Source organism: Melospiza melodia, chromosome 8 (assembly GCF_035770615.1).
Source record: "Melospiza melodia melodia isolate bMelMel2 chromosome 8, bMelMel2.pri, whole genome shotgun sequence".
In the NCBI taxonomy this organism is placed as follows: domain Eukaryota; kingdom Metazoa; phylum Chordata; class Aves; order Passeriformes; family Passerellidae; genus Melospiza; species Melospiza melodia.
This window is the reverse complement of record NC_086201.1, coordinates 34340554-34362399: the sequence shown is the minus strand read 5'-3', so window position 1 is coordinate 34362399 and position 21846 is coordinate 34340554. Positions and strand designations below refer to the sequence as shown.

The 21846-nt window shown below is 46.7% G+C and overlaps 1 protein-coding gene across 2 annotated transcripts in view; it reads left to right on the top strand.

Moving 5' to 3' along the window:
• Positions 1-333: 333 nt before the first annotated feature.
• Positions 334-21846, top strand: part of ERBB4 (erb-b2 receptor tyrosine kinase 4) — a 589568-nt gene continuing 568055 nt past the window's right edge. For both annotated transcript variants that reach the window (XM_063162643.1, XM_063162645.1), the window contains exon 1: positions 334-376. The gene's annotated coding sequence lies outside the window, so the exon portion shown is untranslated. The remainder of the gene's footprint in view (positions 377-21846) is intronic.

Below are 21846 nucleotides of genomic sequence, written 5' to 3'. Positions count from 1 at the left end.
CTCCTCCTCCCGCACCCCCCCTCGCTCCTTCCTCCTCCTCCTCCTCTTCCTCATCGTCGCGCTCCCGCCGCTCCGCTCCGCGCGTGCTGGCGGCGCAGCGCCCCGCGGCCCGGCAGCGGCGCGGCCGCCCCGTCGGCGCCGCGGCGCGCCCGCGGAGGGGCGGCGCTGGGGGCGGCGGCTCGGCGGCGGCAACTTTTGGGAGCCGGCGGCGGCAGCGCGGAGGCTGCGCGGGGGATGGCGGCGGCCAGGCAGCGGCGGCGCTGAGGCAGCGGCGGCGGCGCGATGCCGGCGGCGGCCGGGGGGCTGCTGTGGTGGAGCTGCTGCGTGCTGGCGGCGGCGGCCGGGGCCCCGCGGGCCGCCGCGGCGGCGCAGGCAGGTGGGTGAGCGGCGCGGCACGGCCGGCGGAGCGGCGCCTTCCCCACAACTTCTCCGCGTCCCGGTGCCCGGCGCGGGGTGCGGGAGTTGGTGCGGGTCCCGCGGAGCGGCGGCGGCGGCCAGAGGGCGACAACCCCCCGCGGGAAGCGGAGCGGAGCCGGCGGTCGCGGATCGCCCGCGCAGCAGCGCTCCGTGTCCCCGCTCCGTGTCCCCGCTCCGTGTCCCCGCTCCGTGTCCCCGCTCCGTGTCCCCGCTCGCTGTCCCCGCTCGCTGTCCCCGCCCGGCCCCGGGGCCGCCCTTGCCGGGGGAGCTCGGGGCGGGTGCCGTGCGTGTCCCCGCAGGTGCCGCTGCCGCCCCGACGGGGCTGCGCTGCCGAAGTTGGCGTGGCGGCGTTGGTGCCCGTACACCTGTGCTGTGCGTTCGTGTGTGTGCGCCGCGCGTCCCGGCCCCGCCGCCTCAGCACCGGGCCCAGGTGTGCGCGCACCGGGGAGGGCGAGCGGGCGGCTTGGAAGTTAACGCTGGAAAAGGCGCTTTTTCCTCTGGCGGGGTCTGCCCGGAATTTTTAACTTTCTGGAGGGAAACTTGCAGCGTTGGCGTGGATTTTGTTTTGCTCTTGGCATCCGAGCGGCGCTTTCTCGCCACCGTAGTACGAGCTGTGCCGGCTCAGTCGCCCCGGGAGGGCACGGGGATCACCCCCCGCTGCATCGCCCCTTTGCTGTGAATAAAACATTAAAAGGAAATTTCTTCAGTCTTTGTAACTTCGCTTTCTTTTTTATTTTTTTTCCCTTCCCTCCCCGGTGATGCAAAATTTATGCTGTTTGGGCGGTATTGGTGCAACAGCTCCTCGTTCTCACAATTTAGTTTATATTTTGGGGCTTTATGTAACAGAGAGAAGGAAGGATACGTTTGGTGAGAAGCGAAAGGAGCGTGTCCTGGCTCTGCCTGCCTGATTGGGCTTTGAAGGCGGTTTTTGATCTTGGGACGCAGTTTACTTTTTCGCTGTGCGATTGTTTCCTAACCCTCGAAACCGGGAGGGGTGAAACGCTGGGCTGCTGCTTTCTTTTGTATATTCTCTTCCTGCGGTTTGAATCGGTAAATCCCCGCTGAAGAAGAATGGCACTCCTCGTTTCACAGGCGCTGCTTCTCTGTACCTTTTCGCCTGCCTCCCTGTTTACACGCAGCCCGACTGTTCGCCTCACTTGATACTTTTCTGTCTCACACTTTTCCCGTAGCCTGCCCCGGTTTTGGGCAGCAGCCGTCCCCGCTGGGATGCTCCCGTGCTCTCCAGCAATCCTTCCCACCGCTCGGACCGGGCTCTTGGCGTGGACGATCACTAAAGACTCTCCATTGCTGGATTTATACCCCAGTGAAAATAAAAAGCGTCGGTCCAGGGTTGCTCGCCTACCTTCCCGTCGCCTCTGGGGAAGCCTCCCGGATCTGTGCTGCTGAAAATCCTCTGTGCCCCGCACTGTGCAAAACAGAAAATCCGTTTATTAAAATAGAAGGGTTGGAATGACATTTCCTATTTGGCGGGGTTTAGGCACTGCTGTGGGCACTGGCAGCTAGTAATGATTAATCCTTGCTACTTGGTGTTTGCTGGAACAGCCAGGCAGGCTGGACAAGGAGCCATGATTTGCAAGTATTTAGGACCCCCCAGAATTTGGGCTCTCTTGGCTTTTGGGGGCAATAAGATGGGGCTCTGGCTGCCACCCTCATTTTCAGTGCATCGAGAAAGATGGTGATGGCGTTGCTCATGCAAGCAAGCTGTTGGCCAAACTTTTGATTGCATTATCCTGTGTGTAAATATGTAAACACGTTGGGGTTTTCTGATTTCTTCTGTCTCCGTGCTTGGGCATATAATGTTTGCAGTGCACAGCTCAGTAGGGGTCACGTGAGCCAAACAGCTTGGGCTGTTACCTGGAAGCTGGCGAGTCTTTGTTCTGCTCGAAAATAGCTGATAAATTAACTCTATTTTCTGATATGTGGGGTTGGTGAGTTGTTAAATAATTACAGCCAAATTAACTTAGTCCTGTTTGAAGTATTCAGCTGTTCTGAGAATAATTGTACTTCAAATATTTTTTGCAGTTCATTTTTCCTTTTTTTATTTTTTTTTTAAATTTATCAGTGAGAAGCATGTTCAGGCTGATGTATGGGCAGTCTTTAATTTCATGCCTTTACTCCTCTCTGGGCCATGTCGGATGGGACATGCCACACGCCTTCAGAGAGATGCAGCTCCTCTCCTTTGCTACAGCCCTCCTTGGCACCTCTCCCGTTCATCCCGCCACGGTGTCTATTTGATGGTTAAAATTAGGCTGAGCCCTGAGTGCCTTTGCAAAGGCACGATAAATATTGACTGGGAGTTTCAGAGGGCCTGGCCCCTGCGCGGGGATCGTTCTGTCTGGGCCTTTCACCAAAGGGCAGTGGGTGCTGCTGTGGGCTCAGCACCCTCCTGGTGTCCCTCCTGTGCCACACAGCCCTTCAGGTGTCTGCAGGGACATCTCTGCTGCTGTCCCTGTGTGTCCCCTGCGAGCCAGCGCTGCTGCAGGGCAGAGGAGCCTGGTTCTGCTGCCACTTTTGGGGCATCCCCAGGGACCCTGGGGCAGCTCCAGCATGGAATTGCACCATGCAGGCTCTGTGCCTGCACCTGCCCTGCCGAGACAGGCACTGCTGCCTGCCCCAGTGACTGAGTTGTGACTTTGCTTTAAAAAAAAAAAAAAAAAAAAAGAGATGGTAATTGATGTTTATATGTATGGAATTTGGCACTAGGAGCTGTGCTTGTAATTAACATGAAAACAGTAATAATAAGGACCTGAAATACATGCCTTATGAGTAAAGCAAATGAGACTTGGCAGTAGCAGCTCATGAAGGGGGAAGCCTTTCTCCTGAGCCTGCATGGTAGTGAAGTGGGCTGGGAAGCAGAGAAAGGCTCGTTTGGTTCGTGGCAGCAAAGGGCCCAGCACGCTGTGGGCGCTCCTGGCTGAGCCCCCGAGTGCTGCATTGCACTCCTGGCCATAATGCCGGCTTGTTCTGAAACGTGCCCTCAGTTTTCTAGCCACACACCTTAATGGAATGAATGTTTTATTCTAGTTTTCAGGGGGTTTTAGTTCGGTTGGGTTTTTTCTGTTGTTTTGTATTTCAATTCAGTTTCAGCAAAGCGCAGCACGTTGCTCGCGCTGCGGCTGCAGGCACAGCCTGTGATCCGGAGCGTGCACGTTTTCCAAAGGCTTTTGGAGAAACCCCTCTCTGTGGGTCACTGGTCAGAGCCGGGGAGCTGCTGGGGCGGGAGCTGAGCGTTTCCTGGGCGCTGGTGGTGGGGATTGCAGAGTGGCCAGCCCGCAGCCTGGCTCTGTGAGCATCTCTAGATGGCAGCAGCCCCCAGGAGCTCCCGGCATGAGGACGAAGCGCCCGGAGCTGGGGCTGTGATTTCCCAGGTGCTGGTCCTGCTGCTCAGCTCTCCTCCACACCCCCTTCCCAGGCCGAGGAGCAGCTTTTCAGGCGGCTCACGGGGAACCAGCCATCCCTGGAGTCCTGTCCCCACCTCTCGTGCCCCTGCATGTGTGACAGGGGAGGTGTAAGAGCATCCTGGGAGAGTGACCCATACACTGAAGTACTTAATATGAGCAACCAGAGGAGCTCAGGTGACTTGCTCTGGGTGACTCGTTTAGATAAACAGTGAGTCGGTACCAGATCAATGTCTGGGTGCTGAAGGTGAATGAGTTCACACTGGGAATCAACTGCTTGGTCCTAATAGTGTAGGGGCTGTTGTGATAATCTAGGACAGATAATAGAAGATACACGGTCACTCAGCAGCACAGGCTCAGATCAGATGGCCCTTCTTGCTCAAAAAGATGGTGTAGCCTGTAGGTTTCATATATTTTTTGTGTTTTTGCATGACAGCAACCCCCTCCTGATTTCCTTAGGACAGTAAGGGTGGTATACATGGTGGTTGATGTGGGGCAATAGGATGATTCCCTGGAAGCTTCTGAACTTTGTGTCCTGCCTGTGCAGATTGGGGTTTAGTGCTGTGCAGCCAGGCATTTATGCTGTTAAAACCATGAGCAAGTGATGGCAGCTCCGTGGAAACAGCTAAGCCAGGTCTGCCCTTGTGCGCTCCACACACTCTCAATGCACTGAGGCAATTTTGCTGCGAAAGGAGAAGGGGGCTGGTTCCTGGGATTTGGGTTTTGCTGTGGCAGGAGCGAAGGCAGGATGAGGTGAGTGCAGCCGGGCTGTTTGCCGTGAATCACTTGTGTGCTGACAAGTCCTCGGGGTGTGCAACAGGCTCCGATTTTCACTGACTTAAAGGGTTTGCTTTTGCCAACAAGTGCAGGCTGCTGGTGGATTTTATGTGTGCCCACGTAGCCAAAGCTGAATTATCCCATGGGAGTATGCAATCTGCCAGAGAGATTCATCATTTCAGCAACTTTAGTTAATGTTTGTTTAGCGACTTCTTGTTTTGGAGGAGCGGTTTAAGCCGTGCTCGGCGGCAGTTCCCTTGTGATGAGCTGTGTGTCCACGTGATAAATGGTCTCATTTCTGCTGTCCGCTACCTCTGCTGGGCATATGGGCACATGCCAAGCCTCCTGAAGTCTTTGAACAGCTGCTGCTATATATATATCTCCTTATTTTCTTTTTTTTTTTTTCCCCAGCCTGCCAGGGAAACTTGTCCTTCTTCCCACTTTGTGTAAAGGGTGTGCAAAGTCCAGGGCAGATGAATATTTGCTCGTGCATCAGTGATTCGTGAGGGTCTGATGTTGGCTGGTGTTTGGGCAGCAGAGTCAGTAATCCAAACTGCAGGAGCACATACTGGTCACACCATAGGCTTGTGGTGAATACCAAGAATATAAATATATATGAGGAATAGAAATTTATACTGCAAAGAGTATCAAAAATAATTTTCTTTTCTGGTGGTAACTGCTTTTTGTTTCCATGCCTGAAGTCTATAAACTCTAGCTTCTGACAAAGGAGGAGGTAGGAAAATCAAGTAAATAAAAGGCAAAGTAAGCCTCAGACTTTTAGCAGATACAGTTCTTTTTGAACTATAAAAAAAATGATCAGTCATTGTATAAGTGTTCCTGTAAAGTCCTTTTTAGTGACTTCTAAGATTATACTCGTGCTATGTTCAGCTCCTTTCTCTCCCAATGTCTGTGCAGCTACATGTACAATAACTGAATGGGCATTTATAGCTTGATCTTTCTTAATCTCCTAATAAGTCAGCAGTGCAACGTGGGCTCTTGTCACATGGTGACATGCTCCTGTGTCTCATCACCAGCTGCTGTTGAGCTCACAGGAATACAGAGCTTGCAGAAATCTTCCAAAATCCCACTGGGGACCATCCCGAGCTCCGAGCAGTGCTGGCTGTGGTGCCAGGGTCTGAGCTGCCCCATGGTCTCCCTCCTAGGCTGTGTTCCCAGAGGAGCTGAGGAGGAAGCTGGGCTGTGGGATGTGCTGCTGATGGGTTTTAAATTCATGTGCAGAGGCTACTGTGGCACTGCAAGGCATTATGTGACCCTTTGCCTGCAGCTGCTTGACTGAACTGCCTAATAAATGTCTATTAAATAGAGTTGTGATACCTGACCTCTCTCTTTTTCTCACCCCTCCCAGTTGTGATTCATGTAGGAAATGGATCGTGCCAGAGGGAGGTTGAATAAAAAAGCTTGCGTGCTGTAAGAGAAAGAAAAACCAAAAACCCCTTCTGAACAAAATTGGGTTGTGGAAAATTTGGAAAAGCCCGAAACTGAAACAGCGGCACAGCCTTGGCTGCAGCACTGCTGTGAGAGCAGGACATGTCCCGGGCAGGTGATGATGTACTGGATAAAGCTCTGCAGCCTATGCCTGTCTGACTGACTTCAGCTGTGGCTGGGCTCTTCCTGCTCCACTGAGACGCTCCAAATGGTGCTTCCATCCCTTTGTCTCCTGTTTTCCCAAGAAAGCCTCTCCTAGGGCGCAGGCACCTCTCGGTTGCTGCCTCTTGCTGAGTTGCCCGGGCAGATATTGCAGATGTGCTTGCACGCTTTGCATTTCAGCGTATGCTTAAATAACCTTGGTGTGCAGAGCTGTTAGATGTGAGGTGTTTGTGGAGGTGTTTGGCTCGTTTGAAGCCCTGTGAGCTGCTGAGGACCTTCTCCTGTGGACATGGCTCCCGTGGCGGGAGCTGGTACGGGCAGGTTGGAGCCGCTTTGGTGCGCGCACAGGAAGCAAAACCATTGCACTTAACTTGATACATATCCCGATGTTCAATTTCCATTAATTGAAATTACGTTGAAATATTGAACATTTTAAACATAAAAGTTTATGTACCGTGGTTAGTATGCTAATGGAATATTTTAGTAGTCTTTTAAGGTTAATGTCGCAGCCAGATGCAACGATAAGCATTTGTTCCTAAGAATTATTTAGCTTTAACCCCTTTTCCAAGACTGTCCGTGTTCTGGTGAGTGTTCATCGGCTGAGCTGTGCCTGCCAGCCAGCTGTCATTTTAAGGTGGTCTTTTTGTCATCCAATCCACTATGCAAAGTTGAATTGTAGTTATTTTTGCTCATTATCTTTGGCAGTAAAAATGTATTTATCCAAATTTAAATTGCTGTTTGCTGAGGATATGTGACAGTATTTAGAATTCAGTATTATTTTATTATCTCTTTGAAAGGATAAAAAAAGGCTCGTTTATTTCGAGAGATATTTCTGCAAGCATGTAAAAATACCAATGAAGTAGCTAACGTTTTCCAGTTGTTGTTGACTTCAAATTTAGCAACCATTGTCCCTGTTGATATATTTGATGCTCTAAAAATGTACTTGCCATTAAGTAGGAAGCTGAAGTGATTGGTAGGCAGATAATATTCTTCAGTAGCTATTAATAATGCTCAGAGGACATAGGCATTGGAGTGTATGGAAAAAGCCATGGAATTGTGTAGGATGGAGGCAGAAATAATGCATGTAGCTGTTTGATTTGAAAGCCATCCTTCTGCAGCACAGCAGCGGCTGCTGCCTGAATTAGCACGTTGGGAGCGGGAGAAACCGATATGCAAACAGAGCCCTGTGCACCTCATTTTGTTTAGGAAATTCAGGTTTGATCCTTGCTCTTTCTCTTCTCCCATGAGCTGACTCAGAGCCAGTGCAGCGTGTGGGGACCCCATTCCACAGGGGGCTTTGGTGGTGGAAGCTGGGAGTTGTTCCTCCCAGAGCCAGCTCAGCTCATGGGAATGAGGGAGTTAATAGCCCATTCAGGGAAAATGGAAATTTTCAAAACAAATATAAAGTCATTGCCACTCTTCTTTCTTCCTTTGTCTGTTTCTTCAGCCACAGGAGGACTTCTGTGCCAGCACTGCGAGTTTCTCCCTGGATTTCTCAGCATAGAGTGTTTCTTTGTCTCCTGGAGTTTTGAACCGCTCTTACAATCATGCATGCTTGGATCCTCTCGTGCAACACGTTTTAAACTGCTGCCAGCTCACGCAGCTGCGTGGCCCTGGTGTCACCTGGGGCTGCACTGTGTATGGGGAAGATCATATTAGAAAAATGTGGCATTATTAGAGCCTATAAATAGTGGTGATAACTTGTACAGCATTTATGTCGCCCTCGTGCTGCATAACACGCTGAAATCCTGGGCTAGGTTTGTTTCTAGTGTTGCTTCACGTGCCACTGTGAAACTTCATTATATCACGATATAACAAGCAGCTGCTGTGTAAGTAATGTGGTGCCTGCAGCACAGGTGGGGGGTTCTTTCTGGAGCAGCCAGCAACTGTAGTGATGCTTCACATTTTCTCTGCCTTGGTCCAGCTTCTTAGAAAGGAGACAAAATCAGGTCTGTGCTGAATGTTTCTGCCTGTCCAAGGATTTTGGTGCTCAGCTTGAACCTTTAATAAAATTGCTAATAAAAGATTATTTAAGAAGCTTTTACTTTCTTGTTGTAGCCAGAGATTGGGGACAGAAATAGATTTTTTTTTCCTTCTGTTTTTGGAAGATTAGCAAACAGATTCACACAGTGTTATTTGCTGCAAATTTCTTTGTGTTAATTTCAATCCAATATCTTGGATTGTGAGACTCTCAGTCTTCACAAAAAGAACAAGAACAAACCTTTAGCTCCTCTGTATATGCAGAGAAAAGCCAAACCTCATGTAGCTTAAGAAATAGGGGAAAAATTCCAGTGATTGTTTTTATAAGCCATATTTTTAAAACCCTTTGTAGTATTTTATACAGGGGCTGATTGAATTGTGGTTTTGCACTGTCTTGCAAATATTGCTGGTGAAATTGGCAATGGAAATGTGGGTTCATTAAGACTTAATAGCTTTGGTCCAATTGCTGCCACGACATGTGGTTAAGGCATTAAAATATGTGGGCTATGCCTCATGCTATGGTACAGCAATTACTGGGTAGGTGTCCTTTGATACTGGAAAACAATCTTGCCAGACTGTTGCTGTCAATTTGAATAATCCCACTCTTGCTGAAGGCCCATGGAAATGAGACAAAACATGGCAAATAGTGGCTTTTTCCAAAGAAAGACTAGAGTGTGTGTGATTTCTGTAGGTCCTCTCTGGCCCAGATGGATGCTGTCCTTGTGGGCGTAAACCTTCTGCTCCAACACTCTGTACGTTGGGCTTTTCCTGTGTTAGAAGTGTCCAAATTGTTCCAGGCTGTGTGAGAATTGCTGTGACACTAGTTCCATTTTGGGGTTTTTTTTGAGTCTAGTCTGACTGTTTTTTTCATTGCTGTGATGAAGTGACATCAGCTCCTGGTACATTCCTGACATTGGTGTTTGGCAGTCCATCTTTTTTGGCTTACTGGTGACTGGGTCCTCGTGTTGGGTAGCTCCTGTCGGGTTCAGATTTGTTTGTGTTGCCTTTTTGGGGCCAGTGTCAGGTTTTCATTGTTTGTCCTGAGCTTTAATGCTGGTGTTTCCCTAGGGCACAGAGGGTGTTTCAGTGCTTTATGAGGCAGTGCTGCTGCAGGCTGGTGAGGGATGAGCACTGGAGCAATGCCAGCAAGGAGGAGGGATGCACTGCTACCTGCCTTGTTACTCCTCAGTTTGGCTAGTGCTGATGTCAGCCAAAGTGCCAGAGTTTCTTGGAGTTCCAGCTGACTCTTGCAGGAGATCACCAAAGCTCATCTTATGTGTGTCCCTTAAACCAGCAGTTGATTACATTCCCTGAGAACTAGTATGAACTACAGCATGCCTGTTTTTCTAGGAATATCTGGAATAAGCCCCCTGTTTATTTGATGGCACAGCCTGAGGCTTATTCTGGCAGGTAAAATAAAGCTTTCCTTGGGATTCATCAGTATAAGGTGCTACAACAACATCATTTCTTGATTACACAAGCCTGGCTTAGTGATATTAAGGAAGGTGTATCTGGGTGCCACACAACACAGGACTTTAGTGTCTTGTGGAGATGTAAAAAAGAAAGAAAAGAAAACTCTCAGGGCAGGCTCCAAAGAATTGGGGAAGGGCAGAAAGGAGCAAAAGCCACCTCAGATCCCCTGTGGTTTGGCTATAGTTGTGGGGATGGAATGAATAATGAAAATGCCTGAGGGAATTGAAGTTGCTCTTCCCAGGGTCTCTGAGGGAATTGGAGTGGCTTTTCTCTGGGTCTCTGAGGAACCTGGAGTTGCATTTCCCTGGGTCTCTGAGGGAATTGGAGTTGCTTTTCCCAGGGTCTCTGAGGGAATTGGAGTGGCTTTTCCCTGGGTCTCTGAGGGAATTGGAGTTGCTTTTCCTAGGGTCTCTGAGGGAATTGCAGTTGCTTTTCCCAGGATCTCTGCAGGTATCTATGGCTCAGGGACTGTGATATCAAGTCTTCCTGCTGATATGCTTCTTGAGTGAGGTGGCAGTGACTACTTCAGTGGTAGTCTTTGTTTTTAACTCTCTAGTTAATTTCTTTCCCACCAAGTTTGGGTTTCCAGCAGTATGATTACTTATGGACTTGTAAGTCAGAAATAGCTTGGTAATTGCTATATTCCTTTGCCCCCAGTAGCAACAAGCATCTTAAATTTAACGCCTCATCCACACAGAAAATTGATATTTGGCCAAAACTCACAGGCTCTGACAGCTAATCTTACAGAGCTTTTGCTTGACATGTAAAATAGAGACTTGGGGTTGACATGCACAGGAAAATTGATGGTATTTAGGATTATTCCATGAAAGAAAAATGTTCCTTATGATTGGCTGAAAATAGTTGAGAATGATTAAATTTAGATAAAAACCTCTCCCTAGAGGTCACAATGCGAAGGCTTGGGACATGAACTGCTTGGATCATGTGCAAAAAATCCTGCATCACCTCATAATTCAAAGCTGGATTTTGCTTTATCTTCAGGATTTGTCTAAAGAAACTGTGCTCATGAGCTGCTGACCAGCTTGCTAAGAATAGTTTTCTTTTAATGTGTTTGTGCTTTGATTTTCCTCCCTAGAATACATCCTGAGTAGCAAGAAAGCCCCAGATGTCGTTCACTGAAGGAATTACAATAAGGAACATTACGGTGCTTCTGATGGAGTTACCTGGCATGTTTTTGTACAGATATTTGGCTCTCAGTTGCAATTTAAAGGACTAGAAGTTTCAGCAGAGAAACTTGTGGCACAGTTTGGTGGCCATGTACTGCATTACACCAGGGTTATGTGATTCTCTTTTTTAGGTAAATACACATTTCAGCATCTCCTTTCAATATTTGGTTTGGGGTCAGTAAGTCTGGATGACTGGGCTTCAAAACTACTCAATATCTATTTATTAAATGGAGCATTTGTGTTCAACAGAAAATGTAAGACCCAATTTGGAAATTAGGCCCACACAATTATGCAGTCAGGTAATAGCACATGTAATTGCTTGCACAAATGGTCAGTTAGATGTGTAACTGTCCATTTGCATGCAAAATTAGCCTGTTTTGCAGATTGGGCTTGGAATATTCATGGTAGAAAACACGGCTTTCTGGAGATGGCTGGGTTGTCACACCTTGCCCTTCCATTGGTGTCTTCCTTTTATGGGACTGGTGTGGTTTAGTCTTCACCTGTGTTAGAAACCCGAGTAAGTTCAGCACCCTTGGGCTCTGCTTTTGTGGTGCTCCAGATCTGTGACAACTGTTGAAAAGATAGTGAGGGGAATGTGTGTGTTACACCCATGCATGTGTTAAATTTAAGAATAAACACAAATGCACACAGACAAATTGCTCTGGAATTTACTGTTTTGATGACATTTAATGTGATGCTTTCACAGTGACAAAAGAAGATAGTTTGATTTGTATGTTTTTATGTGTATATTTTCACATACCCTTCAGAGTTACTTTTATTTTCCTTTCTCATCTGGTGTGCTGTCAAAACATTTCAGTGAAAGAGTTCAAAGCAACAGCTGAGGAATGTGTAGAAATACAGTCATCACTTTGCAGTTAGTGCAAGCACTTGTTCCTCTGGCACAGTCCCTGGGTGCTCACATGGGCAAGGCTTTTTGTGTCTCTGTTGCCACTCCATGTGTTTGAACATTGATTCTCCTTTTCCTGAAAATCCACAATAATTGTGTAACTGGCTCAATGTGTGTAGGCTTTAACCTCCAGAGAGAGGTGGTGGTGATTTGTTATCAAAATTTGGTGCTGTTTCTGAGGAGGGAGTACTTGTTTGTGCCTTTAGAGAAAGGTGTGTGCTTGTGCTTCTCTCCAGACTGGGATGCAGGAAATTCTCTTGTTCTCATAGAGCAGGGAACCTTGCTGCCACCCATGGCATCATCTGACTGTGCACATTTTAGGGCTCAGCGTGCCACTTCCTCATGCCTGAAAAATTAAATTTGGCAGAAACCTTCAGTTGTTGTTGTCTGAGACCTCAGAGTTTTGAAGCTCTGAACAGATGAAACCAAAGGCTAGGCAAAGCCTTCAGGCCAGACCTGGGGCAGTGGGGAGTGCAAGAGGGCATTATAAATGAAATCTCTCTTATTTGAAATGCTTTGGACGGAGTTTTTCCTCACAGCCTCAATGGCAGCGGTGTCGTGGGGCGCTGCCTCTCTGAGTGCTGCTGTGCAGAGCGCCCAATGCTGCTGTGGCAGCTGCTAGATGTCCAAGTGTGGATGCAGCTCCTGCTGCTGTGCTGCTCCCTCCCAAGGAAGGATTTTCTGCAAGGAGGCCCTCAGTGTGCTCCAGCTCTGGCTGAAGGGCGAGGTGGCACCTTGGTTTGGTGCTGGCTTGTCCTCCCAAAGCGATGCTGCGCTGAGCTGGGCAAGGATTAAGCAGGAGCATATTAAGGTCACTTTTTATTCCTGAGCTGGAGGTTTATGTCCTCTGTGCATATTAATTTCACAGCTTGAGATATGGTAGAAAGGAGAGCAAATAAGAGTGCAAGTGTGTTGGGTAGCCTCGGCAATTGAGCTGCAAGAGAGAGCAAAAGCTAACAAGCTGCTTTTGCTTTCCACGCTGCATTAGCATGAATGATGGAAAAACAGTGGAAAGATTCAAGCCCAAAACTCCAAAATTACCAGCAATCTATTTTAATTCTGTTTATGTCTGCCTGGCGTTTAATTCATTTTGGCTGTTGTTTGTGGGGAGAAAGAGCAGAGAATTGCAGGTTGCTGTATGCAAAACTAAAATCTTTTGTGTCTTATATGCTTATAAAACAGGGGCTGCAAAACTCTTCCTTGCACCTTCCCAGTAGCTTTGATGAGGGTTATGCACCCACAGAGGGTGAGAGAGATGGTGTCACAAAAGCACAGTTTGCAGCTGACCTGCAGCCAAGAACACAGGTGGAGGATTGCCCCTGTAGGGTGCTTGAGAGAGGCAGCCAGGAGTGGGAGTGGTGTCAGAGCACAGGAGGCTCTTTGAGCTCTGTCCTGGCAGCTTTGATAAATTGAAAACCCTTTGACTTTTTGTGGGATGCACAGGCAGTCTTTTCAAATTCCAGTGTGGGTGATTGCATTTTCTTTATTCTTCTGTGTAGGACCCGTCAGCCTTTGGGGAAGGTGGGAGCTGGACAGGGGGTTTGTGGGCAGGGGCTGCTGGCTCTGTGATGTTAAATGTGGGGTTGGCCTTGCTGGATGTCCCAGAGCATTTAGATGTTGCTGGATAAGTTTTTTGTGGCCACTGATGACCACCTGCTGTGGGAAATGTGGTCCTGAAGACTTGTGGGCTCTCCAAAGCCATGGATTTCTAGTCCATGGTGTCAGTTCAGCTTCATGATATGGACAACCTTCTGAGTAGAAATGTAAACCCACAAATCATTCCAGGGTAAGAAGGGATAACAAAATGCGCTGTGGAAATTACAATACTAATTATATTACATTAGTACAGAGGAGCTAATAGCTCTCTTTGCTCCATAGCAACTGCTGTGCTTTGTCACAGGTACTGCTGTGGGAGAAGGCAGATGAAAGGGTTAAATCAGGTTATCCAGGAGCAGCCAGACCTGCTCTCTTCCCAGTCTTGTACTGGAGATGTGTGACTGAAAGCACTGTGGGGTTGGAGGGTTGGCAGGCTCGGCCCCACAGTGGGAGAGGGGGGTGAAAGCCAGTCCCACAGGGAACTTGCAAAGCCTTTTTACACTCATTTTTGTATCACTCTGCCTCCTCAGTCATCACTACAACTTCCACAGACTCCAGTGCAGACTGGTTTATCTCTTAATCTGGCCATGTAATGAAATATCACAGGTGAATTAAAAGATGTTTTTATTAGGGCACTTTTGGCTTACTGTGAGCAATCTAAAAATAGACTGTGGATATTCTTGATCTTTAGAGACATTAGCCTATCTTTAAAAAACAAGTAAGGAATGAGGTATTTTATACACAGCTCTCAGAGCTGTATGAAAAAAAGCAGACTACAAAGCACAGCGCAGGAAAATTGATTCATCATCAATTTATTGCATGGAGCTCTAGGCAAGCTCATCTCAAGACAGAACAGAGATCTATAAAATCTTTTCATCTGAAACTATGAATTAAATTGGGAGGAACTGCTGATGATGAGAGGCCAGAACCAACTCTTAAACCAGGCGTTCTTTTGGGAATGGGTCTTCTGCTGCAGCAAGATTTTCACCAGCCAGGATGTGGAGCTTCATTCTTATTACCCTGCTTCTCGCCTTACAGTGAATCTGGCTTATGCAGGAGCAAGCCTGCAATACTCCCCCTGTTCTCCCCACTCTTGATTTCAGTACAATTTTCCCTTTCTTCATCAGTGTATCTTGTTAATCTTGCAGTTTCTTTCCCTGATGTGTTCTTCTCTTCTTCTGTTGTGTGTGTGGATTCTTTAAACCTCCTACTGCCAAGGAAACTTGCCTTTTTCAGCTGGAAACAAGCAGATGCATCTCCATTGTAAGATCACTATATAAATAAATAAAACTTCTTCATATATTCCCTTTGAAGAAGCAAGTGAGACAATGCTCAAGAACTCCTGCCTGCTTTTTAAATTTTTTTTTTGGCACTGAGGGAAGCTGTATTATGTCAGCGACCTGTAATAAATAGCACTGCAATGAGAAGCGACAGCCTCATTCACTTTGCATCCATGCAGAAACAACTAAGCTCTCTTCCCATGTCATGGGAAAAAAGAAAAAAAAAAAAGAAAGTGAGAAAGAAGGGAATTAAAGAAAAGAATTGACCTTGGCTTGCAGTTGCTCTGGTAGTAGCAGGAAGCAGTGAGACACTGAAGTTTTGCAGTGGCATTGCCTGTGTCACTGCAAACTGTGCAGCCTGTGCCTTCCTCCTGCTGCCTGCAAGTGTAGTCTGCCAAGCTCTTCAGTGGCAAAAGACAGTGCTTTGGAAGGCTCCTCAAGTGTTTTGACAGAGGGCGGGGAGGGCAGGAAGAAGGGCTTACACAACAGTGAGGTGCGGTGTAGTCAGACCACTTCTCTGCAATTGGTTATTTTTTTCATCTCCTGGATTTGTCAGAATTTGTGGTGATGTTAAGCTAATTTGGAGGCTTTCTTGCAAATAAGAGTATATGTTAAACAAAAGGGGGAAAATGTAAAGACCTTTAAGGTTACTGGTTGAAAGCAGGCTGTACTTTTGTAGATCTTTCTGTTTGTAACACTTGCTGGATGGTTTTCTTTATTGCTTTCTTATTGGGGTGTTTAATTTATGAAGTTTGTAAAACATCTACCAAAAATTTTGCTTTTATTATGTGCTGGGGTTTTATATCAGCAAGTGTCTGCTCTTTCCCTGTGTGGGTCTCCATCTGTTTGTGCTGGGATAGCCAGAAAGTTTCTAGGGATTGGGGACTGCAAGCTCCACTGGTGTTGGGGTGCTGTGGGTGTGGATCCAGCACTCCCCATCCCTTCTTGTGGTAGCTTTTCACGGGAGCTGCTCACCCTGCTATAGAAACCTGGCTTTGCTGTGGGATCCAGCAGGTTGGGATGGCTAAACCCCTCCTTTGCTTTGCCTTGGAAGGGGGAATGGCAGCTGGCACTCTCTCTTAGCATCAGGCTACTGCTGAGCACAGTGCTGGTGTTCCTGTTGGTGTGTCTGTGTGTCCATCTGCCTCTTGGCTGCTGCTGCCTCTGTGGGGCTGCACAGGCCTGCACTGGAGACATGAGAGAAGAGCTCTTGCCTGCACAGGTGTGGTTACCCATGGCAGGGTGAGGAAGGATGCAGCAGGAAGAGGGCAACAGGGAAGAGAGAATGCATAAACCGGTTTTGTTTGGTTATGGGTTTTTAATGGTGTTTTTTGTTTGTTTTGTTTGGTGTTTTTTTAGGAGCCCTTTCAAGCAAGCCTTGCTTGCCCAGCATCATCATCTGCTGGGGTCATCCTGCAGTAAATACAGTTATTGGCCCTGCCCCTTGCTGAGCAGGGAGGTGTTAGTCAGATTGCACTGTTATCTCCCCCAGCAGTGCGCCTGGTCAAGGCTCCTTGTGGTGAGAAAATGCAGGCCTTGTAGCAGGAAAACCTCACTTCCCAGTTTTGGGAAGGGTTCTGGTCCCTGTGAGCTTGTCAGAAGAAATACCTGTGCATTGCACTGGCTGCTGCATACCTCGATGAAGTACACCCTGTTCATGTCGTGGTGCCACGTCCCCAAAAACCACAGAAAACCTCCAGCTGGGATTTTGCATGTGCTGACCTGCCACATCCTTTCCTGCTGGCAAGGAGCAGAGATGCTCTCTGGGAAGGAGTTGGCACCATCCCAAACTTCAGTGGGGGTAGCAGCAACACAAGGGTGTCTGGTGAAAAGTGGGGGAGCAGGGTAGAAGATCTGCTGGTGGCACTGCACCAGAGAGGCTTTGGGACAGAAATGCAGGGAGGAAAAAAGCTTGTTTTGTATTTAAGCCTCAATATGAAAAGAGTGGGACCCTTTCCTTCTGTACTTTCCAAGGTTTGGGGAATGGGAAGATGTGCAGTAAAATCAGTTCTCATGCTGCTTCTGTTTCTTTGTGGGACAAAGTTTTTTTTTGCAGCTGTTTCTTTATTATAAATTCATTTGATAATCAGCATATAAGCAGTAAAAATAATTAAGCCATTTAGTATTCCTGCAGATGCCTTGTGTACTTCTGAAAGTATTTAGTTACATTTCAGCATTAGTTAATGGATGCTTACAATAAATTATCACTTGGATTGCCTCTCATTTCTTTCTACTGAGTATTTTTCTTCTTTAACCCAGAGTGCCACGCAGTAGTAGTTGATGTTTAACATGGCACATGAGACACTGTGCAGTGGAATTTTCAGAGGGAAAAGGATAAATACACGTGTGTACTGCTGGCATGATGATGAGGAGGTGGACATTGCTCTCTGTCTCACCTGGGAAGAAGTTGCCCATGTTGTGCTGAACTCTCCTGGATCTGTTCTTGACTTCATGGCCGGGCAGCCTCTCTGGGTAGCTCCTCTTTTATGCCCAGTTAGACCTGAGGTGACTTCAGCATCAGGCTGGGCAGTTGAACTTTGCCCAGAAGTGCCAGGATTTGGAGCACTTAGATGTAACCTGCTTTACAGCCATCCGAAATCTAATTTCTGAGGGAACTTGGTGAAAAATGAATAGGGAAAGTTGTCTGCCCATTTTTTTTTTATATAGTGTTTTTAGGAGGTCAAACCACTTTGTTGTGTTATCTAACTATTCCTTCCAGTGTCTCATTGTAAAGCTTTTGTTAATTAACATTTAATTACTGGGTTATGATGGAACCATGGGACTCTTATCTGAAAGCAAAGCAATTGGCATACGGATTCATTATGATCAAGCAACCCTAATGAATGTCAAATTAATTCATAATAATGTGACACTAAAATGTTAGGCATATTGTTAATAATTACTGATGTGCTTTTACCTTATCCACTTTTAGTATTATTGCTTTTTACTATGTATACCAGAGAGCCAGCTTTCCACTACCTATCTTTTTACACTGGTAATGCCAGTCTGCTTTAGCTGCAAATAGCTTAATTATCTGTTCATCTCTTTCACAGTAATTAGATACAGCATGAAAGCCAGGAAGTTGATGTAAATAAATGTAATTTATTTTGGAGACTCTGTAACTGTGGGTTGTTACATAAAAGTGACAATGTAAATAATGAGGATGGTCTGTTGCTTGCTGTCTTTCATGGGAGAAAGGGGAGGGGAAATACGTCAAACATTGTCACACTTATGATTAATACAATGTCTGTGGCTCCTTATTGCTGTTATTTGACAACACATAGTGATTTATTTTAAATAAAATAATATATTTAATTCTTGGTTTTAACACAAAATACCTAAATGCAGTGTGTTAAATGCAGCTCTGAGTTTTCTAGCTTGTATTTTATGGCTTTGCAGCCATATTTATTTGGTTGGATTAGTTTTCTTGCACTTTCAGAATAGGAGTTCTTGTAATAAAAAAGAAAAAAAAAATCACTGTCCTAATGTCTGTGAGATACGGTGGTGGGAGGATAGCAGGCATATTTTTGTAAGGTGAGGCAGGAGGACAGTGTAGTCTGTCAGGCATCTTTATTGCTTAAAAACACCCATTGCAGAGTGGTTCAGGTTTCAAAGGTGTTTATTAATACTTGCTCACCTACCCAAAACATTTCAGTGTTCTCCTTCCCCTGGTCACAAAATATTTGCAGTGAGGCTGCAAGTATATAAAAATTGGATGGAGATAGCATGTCTGTGTTTCCCACCTCTGCTTGCCCTACCTGCCTTAGAACTTGGAGCCTGGGGGATGTTTCTGGAACAGCAAGAAAAATAAAATTAGAAATTTCTAAAAAGTGGAATTTCAGCCTGGCTAGAATGAATGTAAAGTTACTTTGTGGGTGTCTGTGCAGGGTTTAGGCTTCACTGTGTCATCATGGATCTCATGCTTTGTTCGGCTCACAGGTCAGTGTGGATGTGCAGGTTGGGTTGCACTGGTGCTGAGGCATGCCGTGGTCCATTGCATCCTGCTGAAGGAGTAATGTCCCAGCATGGTTTTGTCTGGCTAAATAAAGTTGGTTTTAAGCAGAGGGCATTGCCCTTGGGTTGAGCTGCTGTGCCAAAGCTGCTGTCCTCCGCCGAGAGCGGCAATGCTGGTTTCCGCTCAGCCCAGTTTCTGCTTTTAAATCCTACCAAGAGCCAAAGGGTTGTCCAGAAGGAAACAAACTGAATGCTTTTTCTGTTGGTGGGAAATAGTGATCAATAATAATTAACTTGCACCATCTTTTTTTCCCTCTGTGAGGAGTGCCTTATGCCTTACTATTGTTTTTGCAGAGCTGCTGGAGGTGCAGTGGTGCTGTTTCCTGCTCCAACACACTCTGAAAGCTTTGGCAACATAACCTCTGCCAGGAGGGTGGCTGTGGCTGTGAAATCCCTTGAGTTGCAGGTGCTGCCAGGCAGCCCCTCAGAGGGGTGTTTCTATTTTATCTTCTCTTTTCCCCACTGCAAACAGCGGCGTGGAAGCGAGAGGAAAGGCTTCCATGGGCTGTGCCTCCAAAGGTCATATAACACTTTATGTTTTCTCCGACATGACACAGCGTGACAGAACAAAGTATTTATCTTGTGTACTTGTCAGCTTCGTTCTGCCAGCTCCCAAATGATGAAATACTACCGAATATGCTGCTGCTTGTTTCCTTTAGGGACTTGCGCTGATTTGTTTAAAGTGTCGTCTGCACCCAGTAAACGCTTCATTTATTACAGCTGACACCTGAAAAATATCTGAGGGAAATATATCAAGGCATCACACAGATATTATTTTTGTTATTTGCTGTTTTGAACTTATGTCTTTACGTGAATGAAGTTCCCTAATGGTTAGTTGTGTTTTTTGAGGGTGCCACCTGTGTGTGTGTGTTTTGAGCTGCTGGGATGGGGTTTCTGGAGATGCGCTTCAGTTCCGTGACAAAAATGCATTTTGACTCCTGATGGGGTCAGCTTAACTGTTAATTATTGCAGTGAGTCACTAATGAGCTCTCGCCTCAGGAACTTTGTACAGCCTCTCCTCAAACTTTTCCCCATTACTTGTTCTGATGCTTAAGCGAAAATAAAAATAGATCTCTTGCAAAAGGGGTGGGTGGGGAAGCGAATGTTTGAGATGGTTAAGTGACCCTTGTAATGGTAATATGTGATGCAAATCTTTCAGATATAGCTCTCAGTATCATATTAGGCTTTGTGGGCGATTTTAAATTTTTTTTTTTGTTTTACATTAAGTATTTCTCCATTGTCCCTGAAGAATAATGTGAAATCAAAATTCCTCTCTCAGCAAAACAATCAGTGTAAAAATAACAAACATCAAAGAGAGAGGGAAGCAGTTTGCTCACAGTACTAATTGCTAACATTATCATGTGTCAAAGTGAAGAATTAAAATGTGACTCTAAGTTCCTAAAAGTGCACTTGCTGTGCGTTCAAAGGCCATGTGAGGTTGAAGACGTGTGGGCTAGCAGGGCTGCAGCCAATATTGGACCTCCTGCAGTCCACTAATGAGTGCAAATAGGAGCTTTGGGCATGCAGAGGAGCCCCTCTGACTGCTGCTTCAGCTGCACACCTTTGTTTGGGTTTAGAAAATGCACAGCACAATGTGTCTGCAATTTCCTGTGTCCTGCTCTGTATGCAGGACATCTCTACTGTAGTCACTGCACAGCATGTGTGTGCACCTATGCAACACCCAGTGCTGTGTATTGGCAGGGGAAATGATGGGGTCTGGATTTTGGGTGTTTTATGCTATTGAGCCTGAGTCATCCACACAAGGCATGCCATAGAAGCTGTGGATGCACTGGGAAAATACAAATCTAGGAGAAATATACATGTATTTATAGGTTTTCCTACCCCTAGGTAAATAAGCAGGGGAAAGAAGGCCTTTTCTGTACAATGGGAATTTGTAAGTTGCAAGTATATTGCGTGCTTTAATGTTGTTTTGTTTTACAGCCATTGTAACAATTTTAGTTAGCGAAATTAGATTCCTTGCTTGAGTAGCATCCTTGTTTTAATTTACTGTGATGTGCCTTCTACTCAGAACGTGCAGGTTGGAGAGGAAGAGGGGCTCCACTCCTCAGCTGTATTTTCTCACTGTGGCTCTGGACAGGGCAGCTGAAGAAGGCTTTGCAGTGATGCTCTAAGCTGGCTCTAGGGTTTACTGGCATACCCCTGTGCCAGCCACTTCTTCCCTGCCTTGCTTCCTACTCCTTTCTCTGTTTTCTTCTTACGGAAGGATTTTTTGGATGCAAGGACAGTTTTTTTTTTCCCCCGTGTGGCTGTGCACAGTGGCACCTGGATTTTAATTTGAGGTGGGAGCATTAGGGAGACAGTTGCCATGATGGTTATAAGGGGGGAGGTCTCATGAAGATGGAGCTGAGCTGCTGTGTTATCTCTGTGTCGTGGTGAGCAGTGTTTGCTGCAGTTTTCTGCTGGGCTGTGATGTGCATGCCCAAGGTGGTCCTGACCACAAGGTGCTCCTTGTGTGTGTTTGCTTCCAGAGGTGTGAGAAGGTGGGGCTTGACAGGGGGCCAAGTTTCTACCCCAGATGGGGAGGATTTGGCTTGAGTGGGAATTGCCAAGGGAAGCAGGTGATGCAGCCTTCTGATCTGACATAAAGCAGAAGTGGTATTTCTGATCCCTGTTCTGGATGAGCCAGGCAGAGCTTTGGTGGAGTTCCTTACTCCACCAAAATTTGGTTAATTACGGTGAATTAAGAAGCTACCCTAGGTATGGGGCTGCCTTTGTCATATGTGAAGCTCAGCATTTTCCTGATGAGGAGAATCTGAGTGCCCCTGCAAGAAGGGTGAGTGCTTGCTTGAGGCAATGAGAGCTGAGGGTGCTGGTTCCATTAAATTGAATATGCTGGGAAAAAACCATCACCAGTAAGCTACTGGTTTTATGCTCAGGAAAGTTTGGCTGCATTTCTGTCTTATCCCTTTTGAACAGAAATTGCCTCTCATCACAGAGAGAGCTTCAGTGAGGTGGTGAAGTGTTCTCTGTGTAAAGGCAAACTCCTTAAAAGCTAATTGGTGTCAGTCATTTCTATGCTGATATTTCACTGCTGCTAATTTAGCTAACAGATGGTGGTCCATATTATGGCATATGAGTTGGGCTTTTCCCAGGGCCAAATGATTACCTCCCTGGTTTTCAATTAGGAGAGCTTGCCAGTTACCTGGAGTGGTTTTCCTTTTAATTATACA